The sequence below is a fragment of the Schistocerca nitens genome, chromosome 3 (genome assembly GCF_023898315.1).
Source record: "Schistocerca nitens isolate TAMUIC-IGC-003100 chromosome 3, iqSchNite1.1, whole genome shotgun sequence".
Lineage (NCBI taxonomy): Eukaryota > Metazoa > Arthropoda > Insecta > Orthoptera > Acrididae > Schistocerca > Schistocerca nitens.
In genome coordinates, this window is record NC_064616.1 from 440,632,064 (window position 1) to 440,657,015 (window position 24,952).

The window sequence follows — 24,952 nt, forward strand, 5'->3', positions numbered from 1 at the left end:
ATTACCTACGTATGGAACAAGTGTATAAATTACAATTTTCACATCTTACAATAGTTTTAACATTAAATACACTTCCCTTTGATTACCACATTATTTGAAATCTAACATAAATAATAATATTCATTTCAAAAGTTACTCACAGTTTCTTTAACATAACGATACGAACCGAAAAAGAAGTTCAAAACATTGCTTACATTAATTTATCTAAATTCATAAAGAAAAACATTTTTATATGTACTGTTGTCGTTACACATGCCCCTGTTTCCAGAAAATTTTCTTAAGTCAAAATTTTATGGGAACACTAAATCTTACTATTATACAGTGGTTCTGAATCTTTACTTAAACGTCCCAAAAAGATTTACACTACATATTTCCTTTTACTTACTGTATATAGGTTTACACTCTTTTAACACATCAAGAATAATTATTTGTCATTTACTCAAGTGCCTTTTGCACAGTCCAACTTCCCGTCATAACATTACTAAAATAGCAATTTAATCAATTTTTCTAAATTTCTCCAAGAAATAATTTAAAATTCTGGAATACAAATATTTAACTACAAAAACAATTGCATATTTTGTATACACTATAAGATAATTTGTCGCTGCTTGATTTGAATAGCAGTCCATTTCCTTACTTACTAAACAAAACACACACACATATATTCAGAAAATTAACTACACATATTTTCTGCCTATTATGCGGATTTGGGCAGTCCTTTTCACTTCATATTGTCACATCTCCTGGATCACATTTACAATTTTCCATCGACTATTTATCTGCCCTCATTGGTATTTGGCAGTCCTTCATATTATGGTTCATACACTGCCCATTTTCATTTTTGACAGTCCCATCTTTTATCTGGCTGATAGCATTTATCCTTTCCTTTCAGCCCTTTTCTCCATACATTTTTACAGTTACAGTACAATTGGTAATCTGAAACTCACATAACTACATTAGCACACTTTCAAGGGTATACAGACATTTACAAAGATTAGTTACATTTAGAATAACTTGGGTTCAGCATAAGATACAGCACAATTACTGCAAGTCGCTTTCTGATTATCCTTATATCACTCATTTCTAGGAACGTACAGTTTCAGGTCCACAATATTTCTTACACCTAAAGGTCTTTTGGATTTTGGGTAGATCAGGTAGTAAGCATTGTCGTGTGGAATATTCTGTATTATATATGATCCATTATAAATATATTTAAATTTGGAAATTTCATGGTTTAGTTCACTAGACTTTTCGTGGGTTTTTAAAAGAACATAATCTCCAATCTTAAATTTTGAAACTTTTAAATTTTTAGTGTGTCTTTTAGATCTAGATTCAGCTTTTTGCTTTGCCCTTTTTATCACCAATTCTTTCTTTTGATCCAATCCCAAACTTGTACAAGGTGGAAACTCTAGTTTTTCTTCAATTAAACTTTTACTATTTCTGCCTAACAAAATTTCTTCCGGTGGAAATCCTGTAGTTTCATGATGTAATGTGTTCATGACATTCTCAAAATCCGATATAAATCTGCCCCAGACTCTAAATCAACAAAACAACAATTCACTTTCAGGTAACACTGAGATACAGTAATAATAAAGTCATGCATAATACTAATAATATATACAAATAAAGTATCCTGCCCCCATTCCCTTTATTAACAAGGCAGTCTTTTAGGGTTCATAAAACAGTCACTTAAGTCTGGTGGTTTTTTAGGCCTCCTATTTTCTACATCTTTCACTAAGCCATTCAGATCTTGCCAACGTTTCGTTTCATCAGGTGGCTTTTTAGGTTTTGAAAATTCAAAGTCTTTAGCAAGGTACAACATTCCCTGTTCTGCTATCATTTTATCAGGTGGTTCTTTTTGTTCCTGTAATTCACACTCCTTCAAAACATTTATTAAGGCGTGCCCCAGTATAGAATCATCTGGAGGTTCCTGCAAATTAGGCCCCTGTTTTACATTACTTAATAATTCATTCGGTTTTTGCCCACTTCTATTTACTGTATCTTGCTCTGGAAAATTTTCACTAATTTTCTCATACCCTCTTTCAGTAAAAGTATATTTACTTTCGTTTACACCTGAAAATTCATCTTCACTACAGTCATCACTACTATCTTCCTCAGCACCAGATTCACTTAAGTATGCAACTTTTGCACAATAGGGCGAGTTAGTACATTCATTTTCGTCTGTATTTGCGTATCTTTCATCATCCGAACTATCGTCGGAATCCGACCATTCCGGATCGCTTTTGGGTTCTAACATAAAAGCTTTTCTGAGACAGGCACTAAATTCTTCCTTTGTATTGTCGTCAGGCTTGGATTTTAATTCAATCTCCTCTTTTGGCAATACGGCCTCATCCTCAGCTTTATTCACATCCACTGTGATTTCATATTCGGTGTAATCCTCGTGGACTTGGATTACTTTCAGGTAATCATCTGCCCCTTCTCCACGGTGCCTCTCGGTAGCAGCTTGTACTATTGGCAGACTGTTAGCAGAAGTTATTTCTTCGTCAATGCTGAGGATTTCATCCTCCAAATCCTTCCTACCCTTAATCTGCATTCTATTGGCGGTACGCGTACTTTGCGCGGCGCTATTTATTCTCTCCTCTTCCAATTCGGGCCACGTCACCTTATCGACGTCCCTACTATCTCCTTTTCCACTAACTAATTTCTTTGCCTCATACTCCTTCTTAAAATCCTCCCACTCACATTGCTTTAGGCCCTTGTACAGATCGTCGATCTGCACATGCCAATCAGTTACTTCTGCTAATTAATTCTCGCCTTTTATCTCATTGCAAACACTGCTAACCACACCTCTCTGTGTATTCACAGTTTCCTTTATCGCTTCCTTTGCCACGGAATTATCACTCATAAAATTTTCATTAGCTCTGACGGCTATGTTCGTATCTACTGCTGCCGTATTTCTAGCGGCTTCTTTCCTAACAGATGTTCTGCTAGGCTGGGCCGTTGCCCTCTGATGCTCCACTCGCCTGTTAACATGTAGCGCTCTGTGCGGCAGAGATGACTCATTCTGGCTCGCAGCTGACGCTTGTTTCGCCACAACACGTCGCGGCGTTCCATGTCTGTCCCTAGCCTGTCTCATTACATTACGGTCGGTCCGGTATCTTTTCTTAAATCGGGGCCGGTAAGTATTGTCCGCTTCCGTTTGGCCCGCAACGTTCGCGGAAATTAGTTTCCCGCGTCGTTATTATTTTGCGCGGTATACTCTCTACCGCGACCTGGATAATTTCCTCTGCCTCTTCCTCTGCCTCTTCCTCTTTGTATTACATTGACGCGAAATCCATCGCCGTCATTTCTTTCGTCATTGTGTCGGTTATTATGGTTACCAAAGTTTTGATAATTGGCACGACTTGCGCGCCAATGGTCTTCGTCTTCGACCCTTTCTAGAAATGCTTGGAAGCTACGATGATTGCTTCCTACATACCTCTTTGAATCATCTGGGAGCTTTTTATATAACTCCCAGATAATTTCTGAATCTGATCTTCGGCCACTTAAATGTGTCAATTTCCGGTACCAATACTCGCAGAAATCTTTCAAAGAATTCCTGCCCCTGTTATCATGCTGTTTGGCTATGATGAACTCCCGCCATAAATGGTCCTGCTTTTGTTCAGACCAATATTCTTCCGTAAATCTCTGCCTAAATTCTTCGAACGTCATTCGTCCGGTATTTAAATTTATTCCTCAGCGCTTAGCATCACCTGCTAAAGCGCTAATTACAACATTTATCTTTTCCTGATCAGACAAGTGCTCAGGAAATACTCTCTCGCAATTTTTAATGAAATCTAACGGATGCCACCCATTATGTTTCTTGGCTGGATCGAAGCGTTCCTCGCCTTCTAACAGCTTCGTAATTGGTGTGCCATTACAGACAACACCAGGCCTACCTTTAATTTTGCTCTCCAGATCGAAAATTCTGCCTTGAATTTTCATAGTATTTTGTTCACAATTTTGAACACATCCGGTTAATTTTTTATCTAAATCCCTTTCAGTTTCTAAAACTACCTTTTTCAACTGTGATATTCCGTGTTGACATTCGTTTACGATCTCAGTTTTAAGACCGAAAACTTTTTCGTCTACCTTAGTTTCAACCAGAGGTTCTATCTTCTCTTGGATGTTGAGAATTTCAACATCGAATCTACTATTAATGTTTCCAATTTCCTCCTGCATAGTATCCATATTTTTGTTAATGGTATCAATTTCAAATTTCAGAGTATTTACCACAGAACTTAAATTACCAACTTTCTGTTCTACTTGTTCTATTTGTTTACTAATTTTATTTCCCTGTCCTTCGACCTGTGCTTTAATTTGATCCACCTGTGTTTTGAGTTGCTCGTCAGCGTGTGTTTTGAGCTGTTCATTCTGTGTTTTGAGTTGCTCATCAACGTGTGTTTTAATCTGATTAACCTGATTGCCGACTTGTTTTTGAAGTTGCTCATTCTGTCCCGCAATTTGTTTAGTTAATTGTTCAAATAAGTCGTTCATACTTAAAATTTTTATACTGTTTTGTTCTACAGGATCGATGTGTTCCGATTCTACTTCAGAAGTTTCTTTCGGTTCTTTCTTTATCTGTGGTGAATCAAACATGTCAGTGGATTCGTTCACGTACCCACTATCATCTACCAAGTCACCTCTACTTCCTGTTTTGTCCCTTGCTGTGTTCGAGGCGATCTCGACATTTCAATCTGTTCGTTGACGTGTTCATGGTATTGTATCTACGCCAATTGTCTTCCGCTAACGCCATCTGTTATCTGGCCACGTAAACTCCTGCTACTGCCAGCCGCATTCTCCATTTCGCTTGGCGCATCTACCCTGCCTACGTTCCTGTCCATATTGAATGCCAACTATACCACACTATTATACTTGACGCTCACTGCAATTTATTTTACTGAATTTTATTGCTATTCGTGCCACTGAACATCCACTGTTCGGTATTTACGTTAATTTGTAATCGACAATAACTGGATGTCCCATCACCGGGGAAGCCACTTGTAACGCTACCGCCCTACTCGGACGTACGTTAGCTGTATAAAGCCTGTACTGTAATAAGTTCACGGGCTTCACCTTATAAACAAGGATTTTAGTACATAACTTGACCGCGTGTACCTAATAGAAGCAAGATCGGACTTATACTCAGTCAATAACTACAGTGATGCATCAAGCAAATGTAAAGTATAATTACTCTTTCGCATGGACAAGAAGTACACACAGTAGATGCTACCTATAATTAATAATTCGGTCGCCAGCCTACCTAGGCAATGAGTGAGTTTTTCCTTGTACAAGTGGTTACATGTACAAGCATAGTAACACGTAGTAATGATGCGTTATATGGCAAAGTTTGGAACCAGAAAAATCCACTGAACTAAAGCTTTTTCTTTTTGTACTAATTTGGACGAGCTAAATTTACACAACACCACACAGCAATGATTACTACGAACTGCATTTTGTACATTGATCAGACTGAAATCGGGCATAGATTGTCCTAGAATGAGCAGTTTTGAAAGCACACATACAATGTCACTATTAAAATTGTAAAACAACACTAATACCCTTAGGTTCAATATAGAACTTAACTTTACTGGTCAAATCTGATCAGCACATTTCAAGGTTTGAAAGAATGGACAAGAGAAGGGGGGGGGGGCTGAAACTGTTATGGTCGTTATACTGAAACTATTAAGTACTGAAGGCAAATTAACACTCAAAATTATCAATCTATGGATAACTACTCTTTTGTCCTACTTCTGAATAATTTAACTGTCATTATTTCTGTCTCAGATTAATTAAATAACATCGCTAACTCAATTCAAAAAACTCTCTTCCAATTTAGTCATACTTTTGTTCTTTACCAACATTTGCAATAACACACATAACTTTTAAACTTCTTTATAGCATAGATTGATCTACTGGTAATTCTTATTAACACTAATTTTTTAAACTTTCAGTTCAGGATACTCGGGTTGCACAATACGAGGTAAGGATCCTGTCTGGGTCAGTGATCAGGATAAGTAATGTCTAAAGCGATTCTGGTAAAAGTCACGTTATTATTGGACAGTTAGAAACATTTTCGACACTGGTCCACACAGATACACTTCTAAAGATGAAATAAATGTTTGACCTGTGCAAGTTGGTGCGGCGGTTGGCGGGCAGCGAAGTAGCGGGCAGCACGGCACACATACAAGCACGGCTATGGCTCACACTACATCGGCACTTTCCATCTTCTTAGCATCGTAATCTTTCCAATTTTGTGCCTCAGAATATAGCCATGCCAAGTAGTCGTCGGAATCGGTGCATCCGAGGCTCAATGGAATCCACTTTTCCTGGGTAGCCGCCTCGGTACAGTACGTGTTCCTCTGACCGATTCACAACTCCGACTGTTCTACTGAGCCCGTTGTGCCGAACCGCGCCAGTGTGCGTCTTCCCGCACTCGCCTGCCTCCACCTTTTCCCGCTCCCCTACAGGTAGGGTATTCACCACAGGTTTTCTACTACACATATCCTACTGCATTACCTACGTATGGAACAAGTGTATAAATTACAATTTTCACATCTTACAATAGTTTTAACATTAAATACACCTCCCTTTGATTACCACATTATTTGAAATCTAACATAAATAATAATATTCATTTCAAAAGTTACTCACAGTTTCTTTAACATAACGATACGAACCGAAAAAGAAGTTCAGAACATTGCTTACATTAATTTATCTAAATTCATAAAGAAAAACATTTTTATATGTACAGTTGTCGTTACACAGTCCCTTGCTGAACGATTAACACACGTGCAAACACTAACAGTCCCTACTTCTCACATATTGTCCATATACTATGACCAACAGAAACGTGTGCAGTGAAATGGAACTTACAAGTTACTTAATTTGATGAACTGGTGTCAATTACAATACATCATTAAAGAACATAACAATACAGATAACTTTTGTAGTAACACAAATTTTACAAAAGAATAGAAATAAAAAATATACATTAGTGTAACCGGAATTATGAAATAAGTAAATACATAAAATATCAGAATAACTTTTGAAACATCAACTTCACACATGAGCATTAAAACAAAATAGAATAAATAATGTCTAAACATCTTTACAAAGTAAATAACATATTATTAATGCAAATTATATTTGAGGATAACAGTATTCCTCATCATAGGTCACGTAGCTGAGTATTAGAAAAATTCTACAACATAAGTCTTATCAGATAAACATATAAAGACAGGAAGAACATTAATACACAAGGGTACACGAACATATAGCGGAATAATACAAGGAAAGGACAGGGTTTGTTTTACTGCAGTATTTTGCAAACAAAACTTTCTTTACTTCTCGGAGATCTCCCTTCGTTCTTCACTATTTCCAAAAGTCCTATCTATACCTGCTTTCTGTAGTTTTCTCGTATAGCCTCTCAGTGCATTTCTTCAAATTCATCGCAACTCATTCTCTTATAGGCTACCCCCTCTTAAGCTAACTTAAATCTACTGAGCTCAGCCGCTAAACTAAGGGACGAGGCAATGCAGCAGCACAAAACAATTAACACAAACAGCAATGACAAAAAAAAATGGAAAATTGCAAAGCAAGCTACAGTAAATCTAAATTAACAGATAAAATGCAAAATTACAGCTAATATGAGCCAATGTGCAGCAACAAGAAAAATAAATCAGTAGTAAAACTGGCTTAACAGAGTAATGTAAAGTGAAATTTAGTAGCACTATGCCTGGCAAACAGCAGCAGCAAATACAATAACTTATATCTAAACATGACAAAGCACAAGCAGAAAAAATATTACATTAAAGACAACAATGCAGGCAAGGGAAATGTATATTCACATCTTAAAGTCTATGTAATTAAAGTGGTGCACCAGAAAAACTAATTCTACAAAAAATTACCAAGTACTTGAAAAGAAAATTATATATGCAGTTACTGTTATTAGTCCCTTCTTATTGTTCTTTCCATTCCAAGAGCTCCTTTTTCGAAGAATGTGGATCAGAAAATAATTATTTAATAGATCTGTTAACAGAAAGTGTTCACATTAGCAAATGCATTTAATTTTATTTTAAGAAACCAATGCTGCAAGACAGCTGGAAACCAGATATCAAATGAAATAGGCAACTACGCAAACCAAAGCATAAAAACATCATTTAATAGTTATGTGGCATTTCGTAAGTCAGTAGCTCGCAACTCTCGTAGAAAGACACATGTCATAATCAGGTTTGCAGATGTAAGAATATTTCCCATCAATTGATAAGCATTTCAGTAAGTAGCACAAAGTACAATATGTTTCCAAATAATGAGTGTGTCGTATTTGCGATGCTTTCTACAGTGGAATGTCAATAGCGAGGATAACGGCCTCCTTTTTTCTCCACCTGTGCCTCAGAAAGGCACACACTAATGGTTTTTTTCCAGGCAACTCTCGCGCAGCTGCCCGCGTAATGCGTCGTGCCCACGACGCATTACGTGAAGGTCACTTAACTTTCTTACCGAAATATTTACAACACCAGTTAGCACTACAGTGGCAGTCTCATATACAAAATTTCACGGGTCGAGTATTTGCGTTGCAAATGTGTAGAAACAAAATCTTATGAATATAACAGTGTCCAAAAAATTTTCACCTGCATTCTGATACATTCACGCATTTACACACATTTCATAACTCTTAAAGTACGATTCTCGGTTTCCAACATCCTTTTTCACAAGTCAGAGTCCCTAACCACTATTCGTTACTCCTTACCTTATTACACATATACATATTCGTCGACACTTCTTCAATATTTCATCCTAACAAATACATAGCATAATCAAATTCCTCATATAGCATCATCTCATTGATCATAAACATACCTCAACAGGATAATACACATTGTCGTCATAATAATAACATCATAAAAGATCAATCACATCTCAAAATCGTCGTAGCTTTCTGAATATTTTAAAACCTACAAAAAATTCTCTGCTCGTTACAAAAGTGTCATCTACCTCAAACGTACTTTAAAAATCATGATCCCATACCAAATACATCATTCAAAGCTCTCATAGTATCACAATGGTTATGAAAAAATATGAAGAGTTCACAAAGTACAGACAAAATACAATTTCGTAAGTGTGAAGTTACCCAACTGTGTAATTGCGTAAACATGTGCCACTGATGTAGTAAAAAAAATGTTTGTTTCTCTGTTAAATAATCAGGTAGCTGTGTAATTCTGTGTTGGAGAAATATGGTACCGATTTGTAAGGTTGTATAAGCAAATACCATATTAGCTAGGGCTCCTTGTGCTTGCCACACACATGGTACACAAAGTAGGCGTGTACCCCCCTGAGGATTAATATATTTATACCCTCAGGTGTTACAGATTACAGCAATGGAATGAAATGTATCACGGAAAACTTTCTTTGTAATTCAAAAATCTTGAAAAATAAATGGTTTAAGTACAAAATTAAGCACTCAAATGCGTGTCCTGCAGCGCTAAATGTGCGTCTTGCTGTAAGATAATTCTGTGGAAGTGTCATAGTTATCGTCCTCTGTAAGCAAAGTTCTGCTGAAGTCAATGTACTTACCTCATCATAAACGAAAGTGAAATGCTTTGCGTATAGATATCGTAGTTATTACGTACCTTACCGTGATCAAGAAAGTACTATAATGTAACGTATTGTTGTGCTACGAAAGAGGCTGTCTCATTGTAGCTATACCACAAAAGTTACTACTAAAACATGTTTTACTTTCCAGAATAATTCAGAAAAACTGTGCAGATATAAAACAGAAACACCGCAAAAGCAACATTGTAAATTGTCACTCATTAGTAGCGTCGTGATATAATTGTGTAGCTGTCAAAGAAACCAAATGTTAAGTCATCTTTAATCCCACAGAAAGTGCTTCAAATAAAGAATGTCTTTTCAAGTAAACCGAAATGTTGCATTAAAATCTCATTAGCAGTACTGGTAAATGTTCTAAGTATGTGAGCCTTATAGTCGTTACGTAATCGTGCAACTAACAAGCAAGAATGTACACACACAATAACAGTGCATTCGTAATTTCTGTTTAAATAAGTTCTCTTTGTTCTTGACTGGATATTTAACTTCAAACATTGTTGCATGTTAACAGATTCTAAGTCTGACAAAGCATACTAGCAATGTAAAGTGAAAAGTTATATGGCAAAGACAAAGTTAAAAAGCAGATTATCTTTCAATAAACGGTTTTACATGTGAAATGTGGTGTAACCCTTTACTCTTCCTAGTACGCAGAGTTTCAACTTCAACGCAATTATCATGTGGTATACGTCGGATTCTGTAAGGTCCATAGTAAACTAGAAAGAAATTGTGACTCAAGTGTTTCTTCTTATGTGATAATGAATGAGCTTTAATGAGAACTTTCTGACCAATGTATAATTTCTTTGCATTTGCTTTACCGTGTAGTTTTCTCCTTTTGTTTGCTGCAGATTTTATATTTTAATAGCCAAATCAATTATGTCCTTGTGTCGAAGTTTACGTGTATTCGGGAAAGGTACAAGCTCTCTGATTCTGTTCGGTGGTTCTTCATTATTCAGTACAAGAGTAGGTGGTAAAGCAGTGGAATCAAGAGGCATTTCATTCAGCACATTTTGAAATAAGTTTAAATATCTGTCCCAATGCTGATGCTTTCTGTGACAATAAAGTCTGCAAAGCTTATTGATTTCTTTCATAATCCTTTCAGACGAGTTACAATGTGGTGAGTACAATGAAATAAAAACAGGTTTGATTTTATGATTCCGAAGCATGCGTGACCAAACAGCAGATCTGAATTGCGGTCGGTTATCTGAAATGTCTTTACTAACGTGTCCAACTTCACGTAAGAAATTTTTAATAAAGGCGTTGGATACAGAACGTCCAGTGGCTTTACGTAACGGAGTGAAAGAAACAAATTTTGAAGTAAGTTCAACAGCGACTAGAACGTACGAAAATCCATTCGATGTTCTGACAAGGGGTCCCAAGAGATCAACAGCAGCAAATTCTTTTAATATAGAAAGAATAATAGGAAACAACGGAGCACGATGTGAGATAGTAGATGGTTTCGCCTTTTGACAAAGTTTACGAATAGACAAGACTCTTCGAATTCTCTTTTCCATATTGTTAAAATAACAAGTCGTCCGAAGAATATGATAACATTTTCGTGGGCCAAAATGTGCATAGCTGAAATGAATATACCAAATGAGCTTATTAACAAAATCGTCAGGAATGCAAAGTACCCATAGCTTGTCATCAACAGTGCAGCGTTTGAGCAGTATGTTGTTTCTAACCAGATAATAATGCCGAATCTGAGTGTGCGGCTTTTCATTCCATTTACTATTGATGTCTTTCCAAATCGGATCTTTATCTTGTTCATGAGCAATGTCATTTAAAGATGTGGCGATGAAGTTTTCAAAGGCGACTTTCTGAATGTACAGAATACTAAAATTTTTCTCGAGGTTGCCTTCTGTGTTACTTTTCTCAAGCCCAGCCGGTGCGCATGACAGTGCGTCCGCAACAATGTTCTCCTTGTCGGGAATGTAGACTATTGTGAAGTGGAATTCTTGCAGAAACAATGCCCAACGTTTTAACCTGTCATGATTTAATTTTGAAGACATAAGAAATTGTAATGCACAATGATCACTGTATACTTTTACGTGCTTACCAGAAAGAAAGAAACGGAATTTGTTAAATGCCCAAACGATAGCTAAAGCGTCTAATTCAGTAACGGAATAATTTTTTTCGGATTTTGTTAGCACTCGGCTAGCAAAAGCAATGGTTTTCTGAACAGTAGTGTCATTTTCTGTGGCTTCTTGAAATAAACGGGCACCAAGACCGACTTTAGAAGAATCCGTGCTAAGGCAGAAATCTTGTGACAGATCTGGATGAGCTAGTATTGGCGCGTTAAGTAGCGATTCTTTCAAAGAATTGAATTCCAACTGTGCTTGTTCGTCCCAGTTCCAAATAGTATTTTTTCCAGTGAGAGAACAAAGTTTTGGTGTAACTAGAATTTGCATATTCAGAAAACGACGGGAAAAATTACGAGACCTAGAAAACTGCGGACTTGCCTTTTTTTGGATGGAACTGGAATGGCTCTGATTGCTTCTAACTTTTCAGGATCTGGCTGAATGCCTTCAGAAGAAATAATATGTCCCAAAAACATCACCTTTGACCTACCGAATTCAGACTTTTCCAAGTTAACTGTAATTCCAGATTCTGAAAATATAAGTAACAAACTGTTGAGGATGCGATTATTTTGTTCCCATGAAGCTTCTGCTATTAGAATATCGTCCACATATAAGGTGATGTGACGTTTTAAGAACTCAGGTAATATGGGATTTAGCCTGAGAATGAATGCTGCCAAAGAGATGTTCAAACCAAAAGGAAGTTTCCGAAACTGATAACAAACGCCGAAACAAAGGAAAGCTGTGTATTTTCTACATTCTGGATGAAGTTCGATCTGATAAAAGCTGGATCTGAGATCAATGGAAGACAACACTTTTACACCATTAAAATTTTGAAGAAGTTCTTCCAATGTTTGCGGCCTGTCTGTTTCAGGAATGATGATAGTATTGATTTGTCTCGAATCTAAGACAAGCCTGATCGATCCATTTTTCTTCTCAACAACATATAATGGATTGTTGTATGAGCTTACTGCAGGCTCAATAATGCCCTCGTTAAGCATAGATTGTACTTCTGTTCTAACACGGTCCCTATAATGCGCCGGAATTACGTATGGTCTAACACAAAATTTAGTATGCTCACGAACACGAAATTGGTATTGAAATCCCTTGATTGTTCCTGTTTTGTGAGTAAAAACTGTGGAATGTGCTTGTAAAATCTCAAAAAGGTCCTCCCTATCAGTGTCATTACAATTCTCAATTGTTTGAATTTTATTCTGAATTAACTCATTAGTATCAAATGCGCCATCGATATCATCCCTGTCAGTACTTGCAGAGTGATTGTTAGTGTCAAGTTCCGTCGAAAATTCCGAACTGTTGTCTAACAGGAGGTAAAGTCGATTAATTTCTTCGTCGTGGTTTGAGAGCCAATATTCAAATTTCGAAGCTACTGACTTACCTTCTTTTTCTAAACTTATTTCAGCATCGTGAAAGCTTAAGATTGCTTTGTATTCATTCAAAAAGTCTACTCCCAGTATAATTTCCGTCGACAATAATGGAACAATAAGAAAGTTTATAGAGAAGCTGTGGCTTTGACAAAAGAATTCTAAGTTGGTTTGTTGGCGTACATCTACAATTTTTCCAAAGATTGCACCTTGTAATTTAATCTTACATAACGGAAGTGTGTGGCAATCGTTCGATTTGTTGCATTTGCTAAAGGCTGTTTCACTAATTACTGAAATGGGACTGCCAGAGTCAAGTACTGCCGTAAATTTTACGTCATTTACTGTAATGTGAATCACAGGATATGCAATGTTGTTATGTTTTACGTCGTGTTCTTGGAGTAAGATGTCCCTAATGTCTTCCATTTTTACGTAATTACTAGCTACGGCCGCTGCGTCGTTAGTTTCATACGTACGTTTTGTGGCTGCCAGCGGTATGAGTCATTGCCTATTGTCTCTTTGTTGGCGCGCGTCGTTACTGGGGTTTGGAGACCTAACTTCTACAAATTCACCTTGTCGAGAGGGCCCTGCCCTGTTTAAATCCCGCCAGTTCTGATGCAATTCAGGTCTGTCGCTACGATCATATCGTCTGTCGTCATGTCGGTAGTTCCTGTAGTTTCTTTCTTGTCGGTTAAGTGGTGGAGAATTTCTCCCTGAATCGTAACTGCGTGCTGCACCGTTGCATCTAAAGTTATTCTGTCTCCCGTAATAATAATTGTTTTGGTTCCCATATTGTCTGTTTCTCTGATTGTCTCTGTGATAGTCATTACCACAGAGAGGTGATCTTTCCCTGTAATTATTACTACTCAGCCAACGGTTGTCATACGGGTGGTGTCTGTTTTGGTCACGATTTGTATTGTGAGAATAGCCTTGTCGCGTCCAGTTATTATTTCTGTCATCGCGGAATTGTGACGGATGCGACCTGTAATTGTTGTGTTCCTGTTTTCGCGTTCCGCGATTGTCAGTGTCAATTTCCAGTTCTTGTAAGAGCCCCTGAAAAGCTTCAATGTCGTCTTTGCAACGTCCTGTCAAAATAATATGTCGTAAATGTTCAGGTAATTTGATTAAGCAAATGCGGATGAGTTCTGAGGGGATGTATGGGTTTGACAGGTACTGATTCCTGTGTAACAAGTCTTCAAAATATTTGACAAGACTGGAAAATTCAGATTGTTCAAAGTGTTTCATCATCATGATGCTATGTTTTACTCGGTCTTGTGTAGCTTGAGACCAATATGCTGAGAGGAACGCATGGTAAAATTCTCCTTCACTGTGACAATCGTGAATGACCGATCGCATTCTTTCAGCTGGTTCATTCTCTAACTAGCAACACATAAATTCTAATCTGTGCTCTAACGACCAGTTGGGAGGAAAACAATGAGAGAACTGATGGAGCCATGCTTGTGGATGAATGTCCTTGCCAGAATTCTTAAATGTTTTGAATTTACGTGTAGTAATGAACAGCTTATAGTCAAAATCATCGTGTCGGCGAGTCGCATATCGGTCATTGTTACTTCGTTTCGGCGGTTCCATCTCAAAATTCGGTGTGCCTTGCCAATTTCTTTCATAATTTCCGAAGTGTCCTGTGTTATTATTTTGTGGCTTTTCCGTATTTCTAAGTCCCTCTTCCCGTGTTGGAGCGCGAGTGTCCTCTGAAATATGTATTTTTGTATTACTTGTGCCAACTGATCTTGTACTTCCCGGATTTCTCTTTTGTGTTGCGTATTAATTTGATTCTGATTTTGTTCCATTTGTTGCATTAGCTGTAAAAACAATGCATTAGTGTCTGGAATCTGTTCCTCTACGCTTTTCGGCAGAGCATTTGCACCGGCGACATTCACATTTTGATAAGCAGAAAATGTGTCTTGACTTATTTGAGAAAACGGTGAGGACGCAAAACCTGAATCTACAGTATTTGCAAAATTGTGTCCTGTCATTTCGGATTCCTGAGGCGAGATGTTGCCGAGCAATCGTTCGATAATGCTTCCCTGTTCACTAATTGTTTCACTGCCTACGCCATTGTTTGCCGCCCGCTCCATTTCAGTATGCACAATTACCGAATTACTATGTTGAACATTAGTTAATTCATTACACGGTGGCTCTAACACACTGCTTTCGTCTTCACTGTCATTTCTCAGTTTACTTTGGAGCCTAGTATTGCGTTTTTCAGACGCCATTATTGTCACAATATTTCACACGACAACAAAGAAAAACACAATTTGAAGAGCAAAAATAGGGGAACACATTAACATAGCACTGAAAATAATATCTAGTTAATTGCAAGCGCAGCTGCGAATTACTTGCTGCAAATCTACATGCATGCCACAACTGTTTTACTGTACAACAATGAAAAACTACAACTACAACGGAAATTCTCTTTATAATTACGCGCTAGCAATAAACAAAAGCTACACTAATTACACAAACTACAAGAAGAAATCAGTAGATTCCAGTGAGGTATCCTTGGCTAAGGGTCGACATATGAAACGTCCCCTTTTGAAAAATTATATACGACTGTGCTTAAACTGACACACAATGCCCCCATCTCGTGGTCGTGCGGTAGCGTTCTCGCTTCCCACGCCCGGGTTCCCGGGTTCGATTCCCGGCGGGGTCAGGGATTTTCTCTGCCTCGTGACGGCTGGGTGTTGTGTGCTGTCCTTAGGTTAGTTAGGTTTAAGTAGTTCTAAGTTCTAGGGGACTGATGACCATAGATGTTAAGTCCCATAGTGCTCAGAGCCATTTTTTGACACACAATATTTTTAGCGCAACGCAATCTGACTTTCAAAAATCCCTACAAAAGAATGGCCCTGACTAACATTAACCTATACCTTTCACAAATCACTTACCGTACAAAAATCTTCATTACTTGAACTACTGCAATACAGCGAGCGCCACTACTGCCAGCTAAATAAAAGATTCAAACTACGGAAGGCACTAACTACTGATAGGCATAGTTAGCAATTGAAAGATTTTAATAGAGAACAAACAATGTATTTACCTTAATAGTCATAATATATATAGCAGTTCATGATATCCAGTCTTACAAATTTCAAAACTCCGCCATTTCTCTCCCCACATCCACCACTGCTGGCGGCTCACCTCCAACTGCGCAACGCTACGCGCTGTTCACATCCAGCTGCCCAACACGACAATGGCGAATATTACAACAATGCAAACCAGCCACAGACTGCACACAGCACAGCCAGTGATTTTCATACAGAGCGCTACGTGGCGTTACCAATAAGAAAACCTAAACAGCCTACTTACACTAAAAATAAGCTCACACAAGGATCCAATTTTCATCGTACTTCCCACTGCTACATAAATACTGGGATATCAGTATCGGTTAACGAGTTCATGGTGTAGCACGTTACATTTTCGACAATGAATTACCAGTGTGATTCAGTCTTCATTTCAACTTTGTGCAGAAACAACACCACGTCACTGAATGCTAATGTCTATTGAAGAGATTTGCTGCATGCTGTGAGATTTTTTGTCCGCGAAACAACTTGCATGGATGATTTTTTATCACTAGCGGATACTGGCGTAGGAAGGTGAAACATAGATCAATAACAAGAAGAAAAAGAAAAGTAAGTTAATAATGACATCAGTAAGTTACAGTGAAACGAGATTGGCATCAGCCCCGAATTTTGCTGGCAGGTTATGACTTTTTAAATACCCAAGTGGGCAGAAGGACAGGAAATAAGACAGAGTCCTGTGCGTCCTCTGTAAGCAGTAACCGTCACTAACGTACTCTGAAAGATATGAAGAAGAGATCACTGAAAGTAGTAAAAGTCGTTTCACAGGACTCTAAAGACAAATGGTAAGTACTCTTGTAAATTCGCAAATGTGCCCTACACAGGACTTACACAAATCGACCTATGTACGTAACGTGTAGAAAGTGACGATAACAGCGAGAAAAAGCAAGAAACAAAAAAGTAATCCTTCTAAAAAGCTTTCAGTGTCCTCTTTTTTTTATTTTCATGAGGAACAGACAGTTGGACTGTAGCTTTCCCTGTAAGTTACTTTTCGCTTATGTAGGCAACAATAAAGATAGTCTAGGTGACTGTCCGTATTTCTTTAACAGACACGTATATCTTTCCACGTTGCTTACAATCTCAGATGTGTTCAAAGACGGAGCAGCTGTGGTGTGTGAAAAGGCCGAGCTGTCGCGCTGCATCGCTTTTTGAATTTCACTCTTCGTGGTCCTCAGGAACGTGTAAAGCTATGCTGCTGTGAAATCCCGTGTATGTTTTGAGCTTGGCTTCACAGCCACAATTATCTGGTCTTGACGACCTAAGCGAGAAACGGCTCCTAGCGACAATGACGTTAGCTCCTTTCGTATGCAAATACGGTGGGAGTCGGAGGAATGCGAGTATACCACGCAGTCCGTATCAGTGTATGGCCGTTAATCTTGGCGTCGTGAACTGCTGTCACTCGCTTGGCGTAAATGACAGCCTGTTGGCTACTCACCATAATCAGATTCGTAGTGCAGTACAAAAGTTTTAATTTAATAATATTAATGCTGTGGTATAATGATCGTATTTTCAGAGTTTTCTTCCGTCGTATCTGTAACATATAAGCGATTTCCGCTTGTGGTATAACTTCAATGGAAGGAAGTCTTCCAAACTGCAAGAGATGACCTGGGATGAAATTTAAATGAACCAAATGTTAATCTATTCAGATCATTATTTGAAAACACAATTCCGCATAAGCTAATCAGAAAGGTTGTTAAACAGTCAGCATATAAGAAATCATGGATCACTAGAGAGATTGAAATATCTGGACAACGAAAAGGAAATTGTATCTGATGGTAAGAACGTGTAGAGATCCTGTAATAGTGGCATACTACCAAACCTACTCAAAAGTACTGTGAAAATTTATTAAAAAATCAAGGAACGTTCACATAATGTCAGAAATGAGTAATTCCAACAACGGAATGAAGGCTATATGGAATGAAGTGGAACGAGAGACAGTACAACCCATCACAAAACAGGATAACATTATCACTGACGTCAAAGGAAGGGCTATAATGAATCACAATATCAAATATATTTAATTAGTGTCAAATATATTTAATTATATTACAAAGTTGGGAGACTAACAGTTCAAAAGGAAAATTACAGCGATTAATTGAAGAAGCCACTCTCCCAAAATGCAGTCGTTTCAATGTAGAACAAAATTCGTCTTCTGAAATTAATATTATATAATATCTCACAAATGAAAGCTCAGCTGGCTTTGATGGTGTTTCCAAAAGAGTACTACAGATTTATTCCGAAATAATAAGCCCTGTCTTACCTGAAATACGTAATACGTCACTAATTCAAAAGTGACTGAAATACGCCGTTGTTAAACTCCTCTTTAAGAAAGACAAGGAGGCATATGTCAATAACTACTGACCTGTCTCAATATTGACATCATTTTCTAAAATTTTTGAGAAAGTGATATGCTCTACAATAGTATCTCATCTGAGAAACAATAATATTCTCAGTAAATCACAGTTTTGATTTCAGAAAAATTGCACTACTGATAATGCCATTTACATATTCACTCACCAAATCTTACGAGCATTAAATAACAAAATTGCACCTGTTGGTATTTTCTGTGATCTATCTAAGGTATTTCACTGCATGAATCAAAACATTCTGTCAGATAAATTTAAGATATATGAGATTGTTGGTATTTGCCGACAAATGGATAATGCCACATCTAACCAAACACATCCAGAAAGTTATTCTTAGTAATGAAACCAATACAGTCTCGGGAAATTATTCAGACTGGGAGAAAATCACGGTTTGGGTTCCCTAAGGCTCAGTCTTAGGTCATCTGTTGTTTCTCTTCCATCTAATATACTAGAGGCAGAATTACTTCATTTTGTAGACGACACTAGTATTAGAATGAAACGAAACGTACATACAGCAACAGAAAAAATAATAACAGTTTTCTTAAAAGTATCATTGATTAGTTTTTTGCAAATCGCCCCAATCTCAAGTTTAAAAAGACACAACATATTCAGTTCTGCACATAAAAGGGTTCTACACCAATGATGAGTGTAACACATGCTGAGGAAATAATAAATATGGTAGAAAATTCTTAGAAGTCCATATCGATGACACTTTAAACTAGAAAAAGCACATTTTGGAGCTCCTAGAACAACTTAGTTCAGCCACATTTGCACTTAAAACCATTGCAATTGCCGTGTTTGTGTAAAGACTATTTACAAACCGACAAAGAAGGTCAAAGAATGTCTCATGTTGGCAAAGGATAAAAGTGACCCACTTGCAGTGTCGGGAATATACCGCATATCATGCACATGCGGAGAAGTTTGTGTTGTGATGACTGGACGATCAGTCAACACCAGGATCACAGAACACAAGCTACACTGCAAGTTGGGGCAGGTGGAGAAAACGGCCGTGGTAGAGTACGCGTTGTGTGAGATCGACCACGTACTAAAATTCGGCGACACGGAAGTTCTTCCTGTACGGAAGAGCTATCACAACTGCTCGTTCACAAAAGCTAAAAAATACACACACACACCTCAGTAGTTTCAACTAGAAAGAAGAAAGCCACAAGGTAAACGTATCCCGGCTTCCCGTGCTGCAGCTAATGACAGTTGCCGGTAGCAAGAGGAGAACCGCACCGGTAATGACCACAGAGAAGTCCTTAGACGTTGGCGCGCCACGTACGTATGGTCTGCAACCGTGAGCTCGGCTTCAGTCCACCACCAGCAAGGGAGGGTGAAACTTTGACAATTGCAGCCACTCGTGCTGGTGAAACGTCAGAAAAATCATCAGACGAACGTCTGCCGAAGAACCCGAGACAGAAGCCAACAGGCAGTTTGTCAACAAGTGGCCACGAAAGACTTAAAAATTTTCGGTCAATGTTCTGTTGTAATGTGAAATAGTTCCCTATGAATCGCACCCTCGTGGTATCGTATGAGACTAAGTCCGGCTCAAGGTCACGCGCAAAACGCGCGCCAGAGCCTAATTAGGCGCAAATTGAGACGCGTATAGCACTTGTGACGTGACACGATACTACAGCGCGTCACCAACGTGCCGCACGAGTCGCGCGGGTCCAGCGCATATTGCGACGGGTACACCATGCTTCCCACGCGCCTACTCGCGACGCTCTGCGCTGACCGAACCAAAGCGCGCGCTACCTGTTATCTTTCTCAAACGATTTTACAGAAACTATTCACTGAAAATATTTGTAGCGTTATATGTCAGCTTCGTGGTGGAGCGCCCATCATCTCGTTGATGACCATACTTATTGTGATGTAGACATTTTAGTAAGACACTACGCAAAACTCAAAAAGTTTGGAATGAAAATAAGGTGTCGCCATGATTTTGCGTTTGGTGCGTACTACACCATATGTTGCTGCGTATGAAATTTAGCTAACATGTTGAATTTTTGTTTAGACGTGGGAGGAGGTCTCTATCTGCCTTTGATCTCGAGAAAATGGGTCCTATGTAGCGCGCTCACTTCCGATATCACGCCCGCTCGAACTGCCAACACAACTGGCACTGCTAAGAGAATCCTACGACTTCCACATCGCTGGCAACGGGTTATACACAACGCTGGTGCCTACTTTGAAAGTCATTAAAACTTTGAAACGCGTACCAATTTTGTACGAGCTGAAAATAATTAGTTGCCTCTATTAAACTTCCAACCCTCGTATTTAAGCGATAAACATTGCAGGACCACAGATTATTGTAAGCGCGAGATAAGCCGTTGCAAGTGTGAAATGCTGATATATTAAAAACCGGTGTGACCCTCAGAATGTAAAACACAAGCATGTAAACGTGCATGCATTGTGTTGCAAACGTGCCGGTTGACAGTTTGTGGGATGGAGTTCCATGCATGTGGCACTTGGTCTGTCAATTCAGCGACGGTTAATGCTGTTTGTGGATGACGCTGGAGTTGTCGCCTATTGATGTCCCATTTGTGCTCGACTGGAGACAGATCAAGTGATCGAGCAGGCCAAGGTAACATGTCGGTACTCTGTAGAGGATGTTGCGTTACAACAGCGATATGTAGGCACCGTTATCGTGCTGGAAAACACTCTCCAGAGTGCTGTTCAGCGCAACAGGTCGAATCACCAGACTGACGTAAAAATTTTCAGTCAGGGTGCGTCAGATAACCACGACAGTACTCCTGCTGTCATACAAAATCATACTCCAGACCACAGCTCCAGGTACAGGTCCAGTGTGTCTAGCACTCAGACTTGTTGGCTGCTGGCCTTCAACTGGCCTTCTGACCAACACACGGCCATTACTTGCACCGACGCAGGGCCAACAGTAAACACACAAACCTCCACTCTCTCCCCCCCCCCCCCCCAAGGAGCTCTCGCTTGACACCACTGAAGTCGCAGATGGCGTTGGTTTCAGGTCAGTGGAATTCACACTATAGGGCGCCTGGCTCGGAGCTAATCTTGAAGTACCCGATAACAGTCCGTTGTGACACTGTGGCATCTGAGGCTCCAAGTGCTGCTGCAGATGCAAGACTCTGTTGTCAGTCAAACCAAATCTCTAGCATCAGCTGTAGTGTCCTGTCTGTACCTACTGTCTGATGGAATGCAGTGTGGTTAGCGAACATTTTATTGCGTTCATTTCGTGTAGCCATGACGAGTCGTTTATCAAGGCATGGGAGATTGCAAACTTGTCACTACTTAGAGGTAATTTCAGAGAGGTGGTTTCAATGTCAGTGAGTTTCAGAGTCTGTAATTATTTAGGGGCGCGTTGCCATACACTAAGGCAGTGCCCGCTACGTGTGACATTTGTAGACGATTTGGTCGTTTGGTACAGGGCTGTTTTGAATGGTACTGGGCTGTGAAATAGCGTAAAAACTAACTTCGTCATCTTTTGTCTCGTGTATGGTAGGTGCCGATTTCCTATTTCTTCTTTTATATTAGTGGCAATTCTAGAACAGACTAAGGTCTGACACAGTTGCAGATACCTCAGGTCAGTCTGCTGCCGCATTATCAGAAGAAGTAACCAAGTTATTGACATTTAATCCTCGGCAGGAAGGATACAATGACGAATATTATATGCAAGTAGAAACATCGTAGGTTCTTTAGCAGCAGATACAATGGGAAAATGTTTTATGGGAAAACAATAGCGGACGTTACTTAGCTTATTAATGGCAGTATAGCTAGAACTGCACAACTGAGTAAGTAGTCCCTGAAGATAGACCAGAAACTGCCTTCACAACACCATGTACCATTATCAGTATCACAGAACGCCGTTTGGACTTATGAATGCAACAGCTACGTTTCATATATTGTTAGACAGAACATTTATTGGATTAATATTTAATAATTATATGGTATGCTCAGATGACATCATAGTATTCATAGTATGAAGAAACATACGAGACATTTACAAAGCGTATTTAACAGACTACAAACAGTATATCTAGCACTTAGTGTGAATAAATGTCATTTTGTACAAACAACAGTTAACAAAATCAGATATGTAATTAGAGGAGAAGGTGTAAAATCTAAGCCCCAATTAATACTAGCAGTCCATTACTTCTCGAAACCACAAGCAACAGAGCAGCAACAATCATTTCTAGGCCTATATAATTATTATAGAAAATTCTTCAAGAATTTTGCCGCAACTGCAGAAACATTGAATCGTTTATTAAGGATAGGTGCACAGTTTGGGTGGTCAACAAGGTGTCAAACAGGATTTGAAGAACTGAAGTGGGGGTTTCATACCTGAACGGAACTGAGCCACTTTACCTATGTTTGAGGGTTGAGAATGATTACCCATCTGACTTAAAAATCTGTTTCTATCAAGTGATAACAATCTGAGAAATAATCACAGTTAAATTCGAATAACTAGCTCAGTCAGTATATGTTCCATAACTTCGCTTGGATGTGCTCAGATGAACTATGAAATACGAATTAAAAATATTCACAATAACTCCGCTTCTAATGATTTCCATGTGCTACAGACCCATTATTTGTTAACAGTGCCTTGTAATAGTTGGAATATAAGGTATGTAACAAAATTATAACTGATGTTCGAAGAGTATTTATTATTGCAAAAATAATAAACAAGAAGATAAGAGACTTCCTGGAAGGTTAAAATTGTGTGCTGGACTGGGGCTTGAACTCGGGGCAAGTGCTCTACCCAGGTTCGAATCCTGGTTCGGTACACAGTTTTAATCGTCCAGGAAGATTCATATCAGCGCATACCCTGCTGCATAGTGAAAATTTCCTTCAGGAAAGTAGCAAATTAGTTGGCCTGCACAAATTTTGTAGAATAATTCGATGTCCTATTTATGAGTAAGTCAAATGTATATAGTACTTAAAAGAAAAAGCCGAATCTTTAATGGGAAAAGAAATTGACGATGTGAATTAATTGATACTCGGTAGCATCCACAATAGTAAAGGCACTTAAAATATAGCGAATATTTATAACTTGACAACGGCGACTAAGGAGTAAAGTGTCACACAATATGCATATCGTGCAGAGACACGGTACATGATGGACAACCAGTAATGCTGGTGTCCTCTGTATTAGTATCACACTGATGTAATTTCAAACAAAGGGAGTCCTTCTACTTCTGCCCGGAGAGTGAGGATGGTAACGTCTCATTACATGAGTGACTCAACAGTAAGCGTAAGGAGAATGTGTCTCCTACGTTCAGCCTTGCACATTTAGGAGGAAAGAGCAGGGAGGCTATTCCGTTATATACTTTTGTGCGTGCAGCTTGAGAAGGTAACTCAGTTGTGATAGATGACGTATCGGACTAAGGTCCCTGTTCCTGGGGCGCCCAGTACTGCCCTAGCAACTGAACAAGCTGGCTGGTCAAATACCGAAATATTCAACGTATCTCCATTTACATCATTTGCTAGATGCCAAACTGACTCCCATTTCTCACTACTTACGTTGTTAACTACTCTTCATTATCCAAGTTTTCAACACTTTCATCTATAAATATGAGTGAAAGTGTCTAATTTTATCCACACAAAGTCTGAAAGGGCTTTCAACCAATTCGGCAGCCAGCTACAGCTTAAACAACATAGCGGAGAAGAAATATCGCGGAAAAGCAGTTTTAGTTAAACGGAAATGATTTGTAAAACATTTAAGATTCCTTCAAGTGACGCAGCCGACCGGCCCCTAAACACAAGGCTCGAAGAAAGGAGCTCAGAGCATGCACTCATAAATGGCAAGTCAATGTGCTTGATCACAAATGCTTAATACAGACACACCTTCAGCAAAGAGAGTAACTTCATAACAGCCGACTAATTACTACAGAAGATTTCTCCTCAGAGCAAGACGGGTTGCTCTTTAGAAAATTACACAAAGTATTTTCTATAACCCTTCAGTGTTTGATGATTTATGAAGCTCGCAAAGCACTTTGTTGTACAAAGTAATTAGTAAATTTGCTCCCTCGCTATTGTATAGTGAACGTCAATTACCAGACAGTGTTTATAAACAACAGCTTCAGCAAACAACAATATGTGGTTTACAAACGTGGCTCAAAGTGAAACATACTGCGCGCGGAATCAACAGCCACCCAAGAGCAGTTGATTCTAAGACGCCTGCTACAGAACTTGCGGCACCTCTTAAATCCTGATAACAGCAGTGACACGAAGTGGCATGGACATTACGAGAATCCGAATGTATTTGTGAGTCATTGTGATCCACGAATGGTCAACTGCCGTCCCCAATCCAAGGTTGTTGGGCGGATCGGGATCAAAGGCGCTAGCTCGATAAGGTCTCAAATGTGCTCAGTATGACTATGATCAAGCGACGTTTAAAGACGTAGCTTTTGGGTAGAGATTCGGGTTCGGAGCACACATAAACAGTCCCACGTTTG